This window comes from Pseudorca crassidens, chromosome 18, assembly GCF_039906515.1.
Source record: "Pseudorca crassidens isolate mPseCra1 chromosome 18, mPseCra1.hap1, whole genome shotgun sequence".
Taxonomy (NCBI): domain Eukaryota; kingdom Metazoa; phylum Chordata; class Mammalia; order Artiodactyla; family Delphinidae; genus Pseudorca; species Pseudorca crassidens.
In genome coordinates, this window is record NC_090313.1 from 57,792,517 (window position 1) to 57,808,877 (window position 16,361).

General features: G+C 41.5%; 1 protein-coding gene across 1 annotated transcript in view; it reads left to right on the forward strand.

Moving 5' to 3' along the window:
* LACC1 (laccase domain containing 1) overlaps positions 1-16,062 on the forward strand; it is a 66,930-nt gene extending 50,868 nt beyond the window's left edge. The window contains exon 7 of the mRNA XM_067713612.1: positions 15,921-16,062. The gene's annotated coding sequence lies outside the window, so the exon portion shown is untranslated. The remainder of the gene's footprint in view (positions 1-15,920) is intronic.
* The last annotated feature ends 299 nt before the right edge of the window (positions 16,063-16,361 follow it).

The window sequence follows — 16,361 nt, forward strand, 5'->3', positions numbered from 1 at the left end:
CTCTCACCATTGTGGCCTCTCCCGTTGCGGAGCACAGGCTCTGGACGCGCAGGCTCAGCGGCCATGGCTCACGGGCCCAACCGTTCTGCGGCATGTGGGATCTTCCCGGACCGGGGCACGAACCCGCGTCCCCTGCATCGGCAGGCGGACTCTCAACCACTGCGCCACCAGGGAAGCCCCGAGAACTTGTAATCTTTATTCCAGTTTTATTATTGATCAATCATTTGGTATCTTATTACCATGAAAAGCATTTCCCTCAGGATTTTGAAAGCACTGCTCCAGCATCTTCTAGGTTCTGATATTTCACTTTATGTTATTTTGCAGTAGTTGGAACAACATGATGTAATCAGTGTTAGTTTGATTCCTGATCTTTGTATGTTTTTCGCTCCCCGGAAGGTTTTAGGATTTCCTATTTGTCCTTCGGCTCCTGAAATCTCCTCACTATAGGAATTGATGTGGATCTTTGCTCAAGTATTGTGCTGGGCGTCCTGTGGGTCTTTCCATTTGGAAGCTATTTTTTTTTTTTTTTTTTAGTTCTGACACATTTTCAAGTTATTTCTTTAATAACTTCTCCCTGTTTTATCTTTTTCCTCTCTTTCTGAATATTCCATTAAAAGGATGATGGACCTCCAGGTTGATTCTCTAATTTTCTTATCATCCTTCCTATTTTCTATCTCATGAACAGATATGTCATACTTTGTACTTGATTTACTAAACTTCATCTTCGATCCCTTCTATTAAAATGTTCATTTTTGCTCTTTTCCTAATTCCCAAGAATTTGTTTTTGTTCAATAAATATTGCTTTTTTACAGACTCCTCTTATCTATTTTATTTTTATGAGGATTAGTTACAGTTTTTTTTTTTTTTGGAAGTTTTCTTCTGTTTCATTCAATGCCTCTCTTCTCTCTTTTGTTTTGGTCTGTGTCTTTCATATTGTAGGTCTTTCTCAGATTTACTGTTATTATTGGCTGTGTGTTCATTATTATTATTAATGAAAAAGGTTGCTTCTAAGGTCTGAATGAGTAGGGGGCCTTGCTGAGTAGTGGGCTTCACTCTAAGGTAATCTGGCTGAGTGTCTTCTTAGAGGAACCCCAACTGTCAAGATCTGCAGATCTTTCTGCTGAGTCAGTCTCCCTAGATATGAATCTTCCAATTTCACACCTGGGGGTTATGAGTTCTTGCAGCATTCTGGGACTGAGTGGGAGAAAGTGCTGCGATGGGGGTGAGGAGGGTTCACCTTTCAGAAATTTCACATTTGGCCTGTTTTCCCTGTATTTAGTAGAGCTCTCTAGCGAGGTGAGGCTATAGCTCATCAGTGAGCAAACCTTTTGTTTCCTTTTATGGTGGGGGAAGAGGCGGTCTGAGGAGGCTGAAGAGGGAGATCTATGAGGTTAATTTTTTCTTATACAGATTTTCAACTAAGCTTCTGGTTTTCAGCCTCACCTGAACACCCCACCTTCAGAGGTAATTGATACCCCAACTACTGAGGCTTTCAGTGGTTTTGTCACATGCACCTGCTTATTTCTGGAGTTACATTGAGGCTTCTCCAGCTCAAACCACTTCCAGGCTTCCTCTAGTTTCCTAAGTTAGTAACTACTCATCCATAAGACTTTCAGCTTTCAAACTTTTATTGTCATTTGTTTTCCTGTTCTCTTTATACTTGTGGATTTATGTTTTATTGCCTTTACTACCTCCTTAGTGAGGTTTCTGGAGGGAAAAGAGTAAACATTTGTGTTCAATCTACATTTTAACTGAAAGCTGGTTAGTCAATATGTAAGAATTTAAAGTCAGTTCTGGATGTCTCTGAAACATAAGTAAGTATTGCTACTTTTTCACCATTGTTCTAACAGCAGACTGATAAATAAAAGTGCCCATACTCGGTATGTCCCTTGGGGAATGTTGTAGAATGAAATGGGAACAAAGAAATGGATCATTGCCAAGGAGACATTTTGGGACTGACTTTTCTGGTCATATTTAGGATCAAATCCCCATAAAAAGGTGGCAACATTATAATGTAAAACTGCTGTTCTGGATCTGTTGGCTTGATTATTACAGGAAAAGAACAAAAGAAATAACAGAATATAATAATTATCAAACATGTGGTATATTTTTAGGAATGATTATTTTACTCATTTGATGCAAAGACTAGAAACCTAATTTAAGATTCCAGTGGAACGTTCAGATTTTATTTACCAGAAATCCTCCAAGTATGTGAGCATATTTTAAATACATTCTACTTATGCTTTTTAGTCTTCATGGAATTATTTCTATATTTTACAGATAAATGTCCCTTGTGTTACAACCAGTCATAGGTGGTGATTCCGGTTATTCAAAAAAATACACAACTGTTAAGAAACCTGACACCAATTTGTGATAGTGGTTTCTTTCTTCCATTTTGCTTTGTGCAGCTGGAAAATTAGGCTACTTTTCTTTTTTTTAAAGAATGAAATAAACTCTAGCAATTGAGGGAGTTTAGTGACATGTTCCTCATGCCATCATTAGTGACTTCCAGAGCCTGATCTTGGATAACTACTTTATTAGCCTCCAACACTATGAACAAAGATTTATTTAGCATCAATAGTTGACAGTTTGCCACTGCCAGATTTAGATGCTGCTATAATATTACATGGCCAAGAAAAGTACGAGATAGGAAGAAAATATGGGAAAGTATGTTTGAGCCTAGCAAAGTAATAGGGTAGATAGAAAACTCCTCTAAAGAGACTTCAGAAATTTTGAGCTTTTCAGGCTATCCAATTACATGGAGCATTTAAAGGTGAGGAATGTGGAGAGAAGCTGAATGGAAATTATTTCAGACATGTGAGGCTGTATGCAGGAGTTGGGAGTGAGAGAAAAAAATGAAGGGAGTGAAGATTAAGTAGAGGAAGGAGACACGTAAAGTGTGCTGAGTTGGGTGGGGAAGAGCCTAGACACCGAGAGTGTCCTGCGCGTTATGTATGAACTGTGAGCTTTTTAGTGAATGGCAGCTGACACTGTAGCAGAAAAACTGACAAAGTGCTTAGAATTTAGAGTCTGGAGCTGATGTAATACTTAGAAAGCTGTGACGCATGTGATCCAATCCCTAAGCCGTGTCACTTTACAAAAGTACAGTAGAAACAGGCAATCCAAGCTTTAATATAGTTCTCAAAAATATCTGAGGAAGCGCAAGTATGTGACCCAGAACATATTTTACTAAAGTCTTTTCTAACCTGCAGTCCCCAATTCCCAGACGGTTATGTGTGCAGGGCTATTGACTCATCTGTCTTTATTGAGCAAATTGCCTAATAAATGAGAATAGCATCTGGTTTCCAATATTATTAGCAGGTTTTTGAGAAAGGCATTGGTATAAATATTGTTCAAATAGCTTCTGGATTACAGAAGGCTTTCTGCTGGCTATCCTTTTCTTTGCATCAAACCAAGTTTAAGGGGAAAATGAGCCACCTATGTGTCTTGACCTTCCCACAAATAGTCAGAATTCCATTGGTTGCCACAGCATAGCCTGTGTCTTTGTGATAAAAGCTTTACTGGAGTGATAACCGTTGTTACTGAGAGAACCATGACGCTCCAAGTCCTTCTCCTTGAGTTATTATCTGCCCAGGAAGGATGCTGAGTGGAGGATTTAAAGAAAAAACAATGCTTTTTTGAATGATCCACAAATCCCTGTTGTGTATGCCCATGTGAACGCCAATCCAATGGAAGAAATTTACCATGTTGCCCTTTTTAGCAATAAGAGCCTTTGTAAAGTGTTAACTGAATGATTAAAATCTGTACTAAAAGTGTATGATTAGAAAAATTCCTCTAAAAATCAGTACATCTGAAACAAACCAATTGACTTAGTAATTCAGCCTAAGGAAATTTTATCTTGATAAGTTAAAATTGTGAGAAAAGTTCAAATTTGTTTATCACAATACACTAAAGGGCAGATCCATTTCATTTTTATATTAAAGAATATTTTCCCAAACCCAGTCCATTAAGTCATGTATAATTAAAACATAAAATATGGCTGAAAAGTCTACAACAAAAATTATCCTTTGTTTTTTCACCCTTGAGAAATCCTAGAGTAGATTTGTAACTCTTTATAAAATCAAATCAGAAGAATAAATAGTCAGTGAGCACATATGATGGGTCAGGCTTTGCCTTAAATCCAATGGGAGAAACAAAGAAAGTTCCTGTCTTCTAAAAATCTGGTAGAAGAATATCGTTAAGAACTGAAAGTTTAAATAACATCATAATATATAAGTAATACTTCAAGACAACAATGGAATAGCACATACAAGGCTAACTGTGAATACAAGTCAGATGTTAAAATTCCTCTGGGAATCAGTAGTTCAGCTCTTTGGCTAAAGAATAGAGTTTCTAAAATGGTAGAGGAGACAAGCCCAGAAAGTAAAATTGTGTTAAAATTATGGGCCTTAGATGCCATGCTAAGATTTTAGAACTTGATTTTGTAGGGAAACCACTGAAAGATTTTAATTCTAAACTTAAATGGAGAAGTGACAAAATCAGAGCAGCACGTTGGAGCAGTGACTCTTTCAGCCGTGTGCAGATGGGACAGAGAAACTTCAGACACCAAGATGACTTAGAAGGTACTGCCATTGGGACTTCCCTTGCGGTCCAGTCGTTAAGACTCTGCGCTCCCAATGCAGGGGGCCCGGGTCCAATCTCTGGTCAGGGAACTAGATCCTGCATGCCGCAACTAAGACCCTTTGCAGAAGGAAGGAAGGAAGGAAGGGAGGGAGGCAGAGAGGGAGGAAGGAAGGAACTGGGGATCCGGAAAGGGTGACTGGGTTGGCTTTTTACGGTGGTTAGAGTGTAGGGATGGAGTGAGTGTCCCCTCACATGTGCTAAGGCTTGTGTAACCTGAATTTCCTGCTGGTACCAAAGGAGGGAGCACCCAGGCTTCTTATCGTCTGGCTGCGGGGCAGCAGGAGAAGAGGAACGATGTGGCTGGAAAGTTGTCAGCAGACATGAAAAACGGAGTCCGATTCTTTGTAACACACATATAGGGTGGAAAGAGTGATACAGTGTCAAGTGAGGGTGCTCTGTCAATATTACACATGAGCTATAAGTCTCCACCTGATAGAAACTGCACTGTGGGAGGGCAGGTCTCTGAAAGAATGGATTTCCACGTGCATGTGGTTATATGACATTCAATTTACAGGCCTATCGAGGGCCTTTGGAATGTCAAAGAGGAGGTCTCTAGGGCTTTAAAATAAATATCCCAGGAACTCTTGACCTTTTGTTCATTGCATTTCTTTTTTTTTAAAAAAAAATCTAATATATTGCTTATGTTTGGAGAAAGATTTTTTGAAAGATGCAAAGCTGAATGGGATTGTTTGCATCTGAGATCAGTCGTAGATTCTGTTGTTCAATAAATCAGTCTGGTTTGGTTTGAGCACCAGTTCCATGCTGTCAATCTATATGGACAGGAATAACTATCTAGAAAACTTGTTTTAAACGTCTATTTCTGCTCTCAACCCCAGGGATTCTGGATGAGAGGTTTTCCGTGGATCTCAGGAATGAGCCTCATGACAAGTGTTGCTGATACAGGGGTTTACAGGCCTCGAGTCACACAACCACTAAGTGGTAAAGCCAGGTTTCAAACCTAATTTTGTCTAAATCAAACTTGTGTTATAAACCATAACACTCTGTTTACTGTCAGGAGCCCGGGTCTAGCTTTGCAGTCTCACCTGAGTGATGACGGTGGGGGGTGTCCCGTGGCACTCAGAGCAGGGGGAATATTAGGCAGTTGCCTGCTTAGTTTTCTCATAAATTGACAGTAGAATAATAGGTGTTGGTTTGGTGTCCTAAGGGTCTCTGTCTCCCAGGGTAGAACCTTCCTCGTTGACTGGCACATCAGCCCTTTCGTGAGCTTCTGGAAGACTTGAATTTTGTAGGTTGCTGCCCTGTAAGCACAGGTTGTCTGGTTTAGAAGAGCACTTTTTGGACCACTTTCAAGAGTCTGAGAGGAACTAGGGTGGCTACAGGACAGTGAGTGAGGGAAAGGGTGATGGGATTTGGGGCTAAGAAGGTATACAGGGCACAGATCAGACAGAGTTTGGAGGTCATGGTCAGAAATTTGGTTTTCAGTCTAAGTATGGTGAGGAACGCATGGAATGTTTCACACAGGGGATTTAGTTCTCTGATTTTATGTCTTAAAAAATAGCCTTCTGGTTGCGATGTAGAGAATGGATGAGAGGGAACAAGAGTTGAAGTGGGAAGATGGGTAAGGAGGTTGTTTTACCTTTTTGAAAAATTTTTATTTATTTAATTAATTTATTTTTGGCTCCGTTGGGTCTTCGTTGCTGAGCACAGGCTTTCTCTAGTTGTGGTGCGCAGGCTCTAGGCACACGGGCTTCAGTAGTTGTGGCTCTAGGGCGCAGGCTCAGTAGTTGTGGCTCACAGGCTTAGTTGCTCTGAGGCATGTGGGATCTTCCCGGACCAGGGCTCAAACCCGTGTCCCTTGCATTGGCAGGCGGATTCTTTTTTTTTTTTTTTTTTTGCTGTATGCGGGCCTCTCACTGCTGTGGCCTCCCCCATTGTGGAGCACAGGCTCCGGACTCACAGGCTCAGTGGCCATGGCTCACGGGCCCAGCCGCTCCGCGGCATGTGGGATCCTCCCAGACCGGGGCACGAACCCGTGTCCCCTGCATCGGCAGGCGGACTCAACCACTGCACCACCAGGGAAGCCCGGCAGGTGGATTCTTAACCACTGTGCAACCAGGGAAGCCCACCCTCTGACTAATTTAAGTGTGGAAAAGTTCCTCATGAAGGAAAAGCCAATAAAGAAAGAAAACTGATAGTTCTAGGATTAATGCGGCAGGAGCAGAGTAGAACTCAGATAGAAATTTTTAGAGGCTCCCCCACCTCCTCCCCAAAGTAATTTTGGAGAAAAGGTAAGAGGGAGAGAGAATCAGAACTTGAGCATTTCAGATTTCATTTTTTTTTCCTTTTTATCCTTCTAAAATCCACCCCCGCCCCCCAAATATTTTTCTCCTCAACTTTAGCAGTGTTGACTCTGAAAGCCTACGTGTCAGGCAGGTGTCTAAGATGATGATAATCTCCGTAGGAAATTACATATGTAAATATTCTTTCCTTGGAGAATTGAAGAAAAATAGGTTTCTTGATGGTGGATAAGAACCCAGCTCTGGAGTCATTCTCCATCACACAAATTACTCTTGTAGTAGCTTGAAGGTGGTACACTCGGTGTCACAAGACAAGTATCTCCTTGTGCAAGAAACATGACTCAAACTGCCATGAGACCAGAACAGAGTGGTGGTTTCATAGATGCTGTGCTGTTTCCACACATACTACATAGAACTCCTTTGATAGCAAGCTATAGAAACCCAGCTTGAATTACCTTAATGAAAAAGGGTATTTATTGTAAGCACAGAAACATGTCTCCTGGAAACCAAGGTCAGAAAGATGGCTGGGCTTCTGGAACAACTGGATTAGGCTCCTGAAAACCTTGATTCCTCACATTCTTTTTGTTTTTTAACAGTTTTATCTACCTGACAGGAAGATAGCTGCTGAAAGCCCTCAGCACTTTAGCCACTTAGACAGAGAGAGAGAATGTGATGCTCTCAGTCCCAAGCCTAAAACTCCTGAAAAAAGAGCTTGTTGGCTCTGCTTGAGTTAGGGTCTCACCCCTGTGAATAAGTGTCAGAGGAGGGTAACACTGGGCTAACAGAGTGGACTCTACAGCATCCATGGAGGTGGACAGGAGGGGACAGCTCTTCGAGGAGAGTTGAAGAAACACGTTTTCTTCTGAGGTCTCCAATGATAGATAGAAAGGTACTAGGTAAAAAGCCCCATACGTATCCACTGCACAAGAAAGTCTGTGTATGTGAACGTTGATGGAACTAGTTCTCTTAATTAAATTAATGACCGACCCAAACTAGCAAAAAGCGGAGACCACTCAATCCAAAGAGATATCTAAACATCAAGAAAATAGAATGAATAACAAATAAAGGCTGGCATTGTATTTTTCGGTGAACTGTCATCTGGGAAAGCCATTTCAGAGAAGGACTGACCTCTTTGCCTTCTCTAATTAAATGGTATCTTAATCTCCACAAGCTGGATTTTCCTACAATGAGGTAAATACTTGTTTACAAAGTGTTTATAAAGTTTATGAGGGCAAAGTCCCTCTTAACCTCTCCCCGATCTTCCCAATCTGATGCGTGAAGACATTTACCTCTGTTAACATATAAATATATGGACAATCTACATAAATAAATCATGGACATTTTTACATTTCAATAAACATAAATCCTACGTTTTTAAAAAATAATTTACCTTGAAATAATTTCAAACTTAAAGAATACCATATCCCCCCATCCAGATTCCCCTTTATTAGCATTTTACCACATTTATGCCTTCATTTTCTGTCTTTATATAGATATAGAGATAGATATACCCATCATTATTAGTTTTTTCTGAGTCATATGAGGGAAAGTTGCAAACATGATGCTCTGTCATATTTAGATCCTTCAGTATATATTTTTCTACATCATGTCCCCAAACAAGGACACTTTCCTACCTTTCACCATACAAATTTTCCAATCAGGAAATTAGCCCTGACACAACTGATGACACTACTCCCCAAAGCACAAGCCACAGACGCCTTTCACATCTCCTCAATGGTCCCCAAAACGTCTCCCTTTCTCATTCAGGACCCAATCCAGAATCATGAGTCGCATTTAGTTGTCATATCTCTTTAATTTCTTTTATTTGGAGTAGTTCCTCATTCTTTCCCTGTCTTCCGTGGCCTTGACATTTTAAGTTCTGTATCTGTATTTAATTTTATATTCTTTCTGTATAATGTCCTTCAACCTGGGTCTGTGCAATGATTCCTCAGGCTCAAACAAGAATGTCCATGCATTCTTGACAGCAAAACCCCCAGAAATACTATTTATGCTCTTCTGAGGGCACCACACAGGAGAAAATAAGATGTTGACCCATCCCATCATGGTGATGTAAACCTTGATCACCCTCCCACCCATGTTAAGAATCACTTCTATAGGGGCCGGGATGGCTGATGCAAGTGTGCTGCTAACTTCATTTTTGTTGTGCTGTGGAGGCGTGGGAAGAGGGACAAGGACTCTTCATTTAGATTTTAATGTTGAACAGACCTTCTGGAAGAATCTAAACAGCAGGAACTCACGATAAGGGCTTCAAGAAACACAGAGAATGGTCACAAGAGTGTCAAAAACTTACAAAACTAGAATTAACCTGTACGTTTAACAACTGCTCATAGAATTATAGAATAAAATAAAATTTTAGAGCTGGAAGAGACTGTCATAAACATTTAAAACAGATCTCTAGCCCATCAATTGTTATGAATTACTGACTGATTTTGTTAATGGGCTTCTTCAATGTTCCTCTCACCTCTTTTTCCTGGTACTGCCAGTGGGGAAGTTCCCAGTGAACCGCTGCTTTAGAGACTGGGAGGGTACAGAGATGCACCTGCCTCCTTTGGCCGGGCCTGAAGGGAAGGGTAGATCCAAAAGATAAAAACACTGGGGACACAAGGACAGTCCATCCCCATTCTTAAGGTCATTTATTCAGGGTTTTTTTTTTTTTTTTTTTTTTTTTGCGGTACGCAGGCCTCTCACTGTTGTGGCCTCCCCTGTTGCGGAGCACAGGCTCCAGACGCGCAGGCTCAGCGGCCATGGCTCACGGGCCCAGCCGCTCCGTGGCATGTGGGATCTTCCCGGACTGGGGCACGAACCCGCGTCCCCTACACCGGCAGGCGGACTCTCAACCACTGCGCCACCAGGGAAGCCCTATTCATGTTTTTTATCCTTTGTTTCATTCCAAAAATTATTTAAGATTCTACCTGAAAACATATATACGATGCTACAGGATAACTGAAGGAAACTAAAATAAAACCAGAGACAAAATTAACACACAAAATCCTTGAAATACATTGCTTGAAGAGGTTCCAGATTTGGTTCTGAGCTTCCTAGCTGCCAAACAAAATGAAACATGATTGATTACAATGTTTAGAGTGTCTAAAAATGAAAAACCCCTTTTTTTCAGAGATGCACAGCTCTTCCTGATATTGAGAACTGAGAGAAACATCTCCTGTGATTTCCCAAGGAGAACAACATCCTCAACAATAATTTCTGTGATAAATAAAATGGCAAGTGTAGAATGACTTCCTCTTCTTACCTCCCTGGATGCAGGTCAAACAGGCCCAATGCCAAAGCATAGCTAGTGTACAAGGGACCAAAGCAATGAAATCAAAAGCAATATTTTTCTTCCTTAGCTCTTTTAGATTCAAGAGGAAGGAGTGGATTCCTATAGCCTTATGGTAATCTTCCATGAATGACATTTCTTAAAACTAAGCTTTTTATTTAAAAAAAAGTTCCACAGAGAACTTCACAGTATATTGTCTATTTACCTAACCTCCAGGTTACTGACAAAGGGAAGTGCCCTACATATATTTTAAGAATAAACTGAGAGAAAGGCAGGTTTGACATCTCCTTATGACATTTTATGAATATTATGGGGTCTAACCAGGGGCCAGCCCCAGCTTCACACAGGGGTTGGGTAGAGGATATACCCTTAGGCAGGGCCAACATCTCCTTATGACATTTTATGAATAATATGGGGTCTAACCAGGGGCCAGCCCCAGCTTCACACAGGGGCTGGGTAGAGGATGTACCCTTAGGCAGGGCCAAGATCTTCCCCAGAAAGTAGTTAATTGTTTAACTTGAACACACAGACAACTCAGGCCTAGAAGCATTATGGGTTAATACATGTTCACAAAATTTTCACTGGAAAATATTGCCATTAAGTGACATGCATCATCTAAAGTGTCCATTAAAAAAAAAAAACCCACCTCAAAGACATAGTTTAATTTAAAGAACTAATGTAAAATACTATTTAATACAAACTAATTAAAATTTAGAATCTCTGAGCTCAGAATGATAGGATTCTGGAATGGTCGATGTTCATTTGTTCTTTCTGTATAGAAAGCTGTTCAGGAACAGCTGTCCAGTTTATGACACCAAACTATGTCATCAATTTCCAGCTATGATGGAATACCTGTGTTCCTGCTGGAAAACAAAGAGCCATTAAAAAAAAAAGTCTTGTTGCAGCCCTGCCAAAGCAGTCAGGACCTAAGGACCTAAGAAAAGGGAACAGCAGAGAGGCGTTTTCTGATTCTTGATCTAGAGCAAGACATGAGACTCTGGGCAGAGAACTGCTACAAGGCAGATGATTAACCAGCTAAAAACATTAACTCTTATAAAGAGATAATTAAGTGAAGAAAAAGTAAAACAGAGGCATATAAAAGTCACTAATTATATATATGATATAATTATATATCAATGTCCAGCCACTGGACCAACATGTATGCCCAACTAGGGGGCAGGGAAATCAATCTCCCCTTCCCACAAGTGACCCCCAAGGGACCGTGACCTCTGCACCCCAATGTACACAGTACCTGGATCGGGGTGGGTGAGAGGCTCACCCCCCCGCCCAGAGTCACCTGCCTAACACACTGTGGTACAGCCAGCCCAGGATGCCACCTTGGAGTGCACATCCTGTCCCAAGATGGTGTGGAGCACATCAGTTCTACTTTACTTCTTCTGGTGGGAAGGGGCAGGAAGGGGAGGCTGGGCATGTCCTGAGGCAGCAGGGAATGAGAGGGTGGGTGGTTGAGAGCCTGTGTGAGGGAGGGCAGTTGAGATGGGCCCTCCTGTGGGCCAAGTCTCCAAGCCATTAGTACATGCTCCACTGGCTCACTTATTTTAAAAACATAAGTCAAAGATAAAATTAAGAATTTCAAGACACCACCATTAACCCCAAGCACAAGACCCTTGTGAGCATGAGGCTCTGTAACCGCATTGGTGGCATCCTTGGGAAGCAGGCCTTGGTTGGAAGTGTTTTCTTCAAGGTTATGGAGCCTGGTCATCATGTTACTTGAGTCCTCTTCCTGTGCTAAGTTCTTTCCTGCTTCAGCCTTTGGTTTTCGATGTTTTGTGCGTCGTTTTAAAACACATCATTCTTTTTCTTGCTAGTAATTAGTTTTACCAATTCCCCATGTCTGAAACCTTCTGATAGAAAAATAATAGAATAGAAAAATAGAAAAAGTTGAATGAATGTACTGCTAATTTTCAGGGATAGTGCGTCAATATTCTTAATTTAAATAAAAAAATACGTCTTAATTGATTTTAACAGGGTTGGGTTAAATTTTGTCTCTGTGATTCCCCATTCTTTATTTTGATCATCAAAGTCACTATTTAATTCTCCAAGGGACCTCTTCTAACGTACTAGTTTTCATGGTTTAAGTGGAAAATTAGAATATCACACTGGTTTGCAAATCTGGGTCTGATGAATGAGAATATTGTAAATTGAAGCTCTACTTGGAAAAATACATTTCAAACTCCCAAAGAGGTAGATATGATTTTTTTGTTGGTTGTTTTTATTTTGTCTTCAAGATTTCTGATAAAGAGTGAAGCCCAAAGCCAAATAATCATACTAAAAATACTTTGGGCTAAGATTGACTAATGCCCGTAAAGCCCCTCTTCTAGAAACTTGTATGAGATTCTCACATGGGCAACCAAGACAGGATCTTGAAATTATAACTTCTCATGGCACAGCTGACACTCTTTGTTTCCTGGCTCCAAAGAAAAGTATAATCTTAACATGTATCCAATACCTCTTAAAATACACTCTGACTCATCTCTCAAACTCCAGGCCCTATATTCCTGCTGTAAATTTGATATTTAAATACACATTGAAGCCTCAGGGGATGTGAGCTTGGTTAGCAGGGAGCCCTATTTATAATCTGCAAAGTCCATTTGTTTTTCTTATCTTTCTTAGATTTCTGGCTCAGTCAACAAAGCTGAGCTGGAAACTTTAGTCAAGAACTCAGCAGCTTAGGCAATGTAATGAGGAAAAGAGGCCTTCAAGGAGGGAAGGTTATAGAAGGCAAGTCCGTGCGCCCCACACAAAGTGAGGCCAAACAATTACAAAACACCAGAGTTTGGAGCAGAGAAAGGTTTATTGCAGGGCCGTTTCAGGAGATGCGTGGCCCATGCCTTAAAAACCCTGAACTTCCCAAAAGCTTTCAAGCAAAGCCCTTTTATTGGAAAGGTGAGGGAGGGGCGTGGTTAGTTGTTGCACACTTCTTGGTATTAGATCCTTTGTTCTCGAGGTCAGGTCATGGTCAGGTCATGATGTTCCTGTAAACCTCCACCAAAACAGATGTTATTCTCAGTTCTGACAAGAAAGGGCAAGGTCCCAAGGCTCAACTTTAGCCCTCCAAGGTCCAGGACCTGGCCGAGAGGATGGGGTCCCTTCGCGGGCTGGTAACCCTGCCCAGGAGCGCTCGTCCAGCACCCAGTCTGGGCCCTCCCGCCAGTGTCCAGGCCCAGAAGAGGAGGCAGATCTCAGCTGGCGGCACCCTCAGGGCCAGGCCCCCAGGCCCTGCCCAGCCGACGTCACTGAGGGAGCCAGGCCCCCAGGACCCGGCCGGTCCTCAGGCTTTTCATTTAAACTGGAGAGAACCATTTGTATAGGATCAATAGGAATACACGTTGTAGCAAATCAGGTTAATTCCCAGCTCGCGACTGCTGCCCTTCTTTGACAATAGCCCCAACCGTAGAGGTGGACCTGAAGTAATGACGTGCAATGTCCCTGCAACTTAGCCCTGCCCTCCGGCCACCTCCGAGGGGTAGACAATTGATCCAAGCTGGACCAATTTTTGAGACTTGGGCAGAAAGACTGAGGCTTGTTGAAGCTGTTACCTTAATGGCAGTGTCCGCATACTGCAGCTGCTGAGGCCTCCATGGACCACGACCCACGGAGACAGACCTCGCCATTAAGTCACGGAGGTGGGGATGGGGGAGACGTTTGCTGCTGCTTCAAGGCCTGGGCCCGGCCAGTGGGCGGCTGTGGCGAGGGCTCTGGAGCTCTGCGGGACACAGCGCTGTCTGTCCCGGGGCTCCCTAGCTCACCCGAGGCCAGAGGGCCTGGAGGGCCCCGGGGAGAAGGCCACGATGCACCTCTCACCACACTCTCTGCCGCAGGGACCACTGGGAGCTGACTGTTGGCGGAGCAGAACCTCTAACCACTGTGCTCGGGATCTCGTCCTAAAGGTCTCGCGCGAATGGCTTCGCTCAGGGTCTCCCGCTGACAATCGTGCACTCGCCCTGCCCCTATTACAGGAATGGACACTTTGAGGGCCAGCAAGACCGGCCATGAAGCGTGGACAGCTGGACAGGGCAGTTAGAAGTCATTCTCTAATGCCCCCTGACTTCTCTTGCTCAGACCTCCAAAGAATACTTTGTTTTACCTGTCTAGCGCATGGGAGGGGTGGCAATAAATGAAATAATGTGGTATTGGGAGGTCGTGGTGACAGGACGAGAACGGGAGTTTCCAGAAGCTTGGCTGGGATGCCGCGATTCAGTGTTACGCTGGAGAAGGTTGTACTGGCTTAAGAGACTTGATCGTTAAATATTCTGGTAGCTTGAAAATGGCCACGGGAATTGGTATATACTATAAATCAAAGTCCCCCCACCCAACCATCCACTGGCCCAGGATTTGGTTTACCAATACTGCAGTGTCTGATTTTAAACGTATACTATTTTCTAGAAATGTTCTCTGGCTCCCTCTGATTGCCTGTGCCTCTTCCTTTGTGGCGTTCTGAGACCCTTATCTCCATTTATCTCCGTTATTTATGCACCTGCTTCAATTCCTGGCCGTATAGGCCATAACGTCTAGCACATAATAGATGCTTAACAAATGTCTCTTGTATCAATGGACCCATGAAATGCATATTTTCAGACTCACATTAAAACTAAGAAAAGATAGATCTTTACTAGCAGCATTTTTTTCATTCCTTTTTTTCATATAGGTAACATTTAGTGAGCTCCTATTATGTAACAATGTACCAGGTCCTGAGGATTTACCACAGAGTAAAGCATGTTTCTTTTCTTCAAGAAGCTCAGTTTTTTGAGGAAGACATATATAAATAACCACACTACACTTACATCTATGTATTGATAATAAAATAAGAACAGTCATGTTCAATTTTAAGAATGAGTGTGTTAGAGTATGAGTGTGTTTTTATAAGAAATGTGTTAAGAATCACTTGTAATAACATGAAACTTGAAACATTATAAGGATCAATCAGTAAGGGACTGGTTAATTATGAACTGCCAGGAAAACGGAATGGTATGCAGCCACTAGAATCAGATACAGTTATGGATGCTGACATGGAAAGAATCTCAAAGATGTATTTTTCAAAGGAAAGAACAGCACAGTGAAAAGTTGCATGTATATAATGACCCTTTTTTTTTTTTTTACTAAAAGGATATATACATAAATATATTTGCATGTAAGAATGCTATTATATGCATGCAAAAAATTTTTAAAGGAAATACAAGGTGGTTATCTTTAGAAGAGATTGTAGAGGTAGATTTTTTTTCCTTTTTAGTTTTAATATTTACATATTTCAATTCTCTATTATAAATTTCAGTGGAAACTATGAGACTGTTTAGTTTTCTTCTTCGTACTTTTATATAATAAATAACTCTAAATGTTCTTTAGAAAACAGTGAGGGATGCCATTAGTATGTTTAAATTTTATATAACCATTTGGTAATACTTATCAAAAATTTTGAAGTGCCTACCTTTCATTCCAGTGTTTTTACTGCCAGGTATGTATCCTACCAAACAAGAGCACAGAGGTAGATGTACAAGGATGTTTGGCCCATCACCTAAATGGGTGAAAATCAGGAGTGAAATACCCATGAACAAGAGACAGGTTGAATGAATTATTACAGTGCATCTAAGCAATAGCATATCAGGTAGTGGTTAAAATAGATAAAGTCTTGAAAAAAATGCTCCTGGTTGCAAAACAGTGTATTACACCCTCATTATAACAGTGAAAATATTATATTCATATAGATAATAGAGTCACATCCAATGAGGGGATTCGGTCTTCAAGCAAATTCATCAGCTGAGAATCAACTACAATCAAACCTGCATCTACACGCACTAGGACCACACTCAGCTGTGAGATGTTCACCCTCCACAGGCCTGGAAGCAGCTGTCCTTAGGGTCAGCGGAGTCCCAGGCTCTCTCAAGGCTCTGTGCTCCACGGAGTAGAATAAATAGCCTGAACTTCTATTTACGCTGCTTTCTCTTTGCAATTTTCTCTCTTTCTATATATTTTTATTATATGTGCATTAGTTGGTTTGGTAGGTTATAATGCAACTCCAATACATAAAGATTTATATAGAGTAAAGTATCTGAAGGGCCACATGGCAAAGCTTAACAGTTTACTTCTGAGAAAGAGGTGGAGATAGAAAAAGAGAAAATATTTTTTCTTTGTGCCTTTTATATTGT